A 1,324-nucleotide genomic window follows, 5' to 3' on the forward strand; every position below is an offset into this window, starting at 1 on the left:
ACAAAAAAAAACGAAGGGTTGCCAGGTGGGTTCAACTCAGAGGTGGGGTGGGGCCCATTTCGTTAATGATGATTGTTATTGTATTTTTTCAATTTAAATTAACAATGTGATATTAAATTGGAAAATGAATGGATTTTAATATAAGTGTTTACATTTTCCTTTTAAAAAAATATATTTTAATGATAAATTAAGTTAAATTAAACTAATTTTTTAGGTTTTATAATTAATGAGTTGAGCATGGTATTAAAGAGATTTGATATATCAAATTTGTCCTTTAAACTTATAAAATATGAGCGAGAAAATTAATTAAAAATATAAGAGAAATAAGATAATAGAAATTTTAGAATATAATATATATAATGTATAGTAAAAAATACTAGTCTAAATTTAATAAAATTGATAGTTTATTTAAATTTTAAAAATATTACAGAGAAATTGGTATGGATATTTTTATTTAATTATGGATTAGATATTTTATTTTATATTTTATTAGGCAAGGTTTGGAACTTTCTCCATGTGATTTTGCATTCTTTACTTAGAGTTCATAAAGAAATTATGTGTCGTTTAGATAATAGTTATGTTCTAGGTTAAGAAGGAAAAAAACAAAGACGCGGAGTTGGAGTGGATGAAATTGACTGGTAATATAATTATTGGAAATGAAATTTAGAAGTGACATGAGTTGATGAATTATTTAGTACTTTAAGTCATGTAAGAGTAAGATGTTTACGGTGTTTTGCATAGAGGTCACTTTCACGGCCTTCAAGACATATCTAATGTCATAATTAACATTAAAACTATAGTAATTGTGATGTGATTATTATTTATTTAATTAATTTATATTATGAACTAAAAGTGCAAAAATGGATTGTTTAGTTATATGATATGTGAGCAGTAGGCGGCCACGTGGTCCACTCTTAGACGTGAGTGTGTGGTATTTTCAAGTGCCTAAGTGCCCAAGTCTGAGTTAGAAGAGTTCTCAACTCTCAAGTGGCCAAATGCTCGAGTCCGAATGAATTGCAAGCATCGAACGATCGTTCGAGTAATATATGGGAGTGAGTATCCAGTTAAAATTTAACTGAACTAAATTGATTAAATTAAAATAATTTTTCTATGAACTGATTTTAATAAAAAGTTGAATTAATCGAATTAAATTTTTGATAAAATAGAACAAATAGATTTTTTCTAACAATTCTATTTGACTTACTAAAAATACAATTCAATCTAAAATTTAATTTGGTTCAAAAATTTAGTTTATTTAGTTTAATCGAATAAAAAATTTTAAAATTGAATCCAAACTAAATTAACTGATTTTTTTTAAAAAAAT

Source organism: Zingiber officinale, chromosome 9A (assembly GCF_018446385.1).
Source record: "Zingiber officinale cultivar Zhangliang chromosome 9A, Zo_v1.1, whole genome shotgun sequence".
Lineage (NCBI taxonomy): Eukaryota > Viridiplantae > Streptophyta > Magnoliopsida > Zingiberales > Zingiberaceae > Zingiber > Zingiber officinale.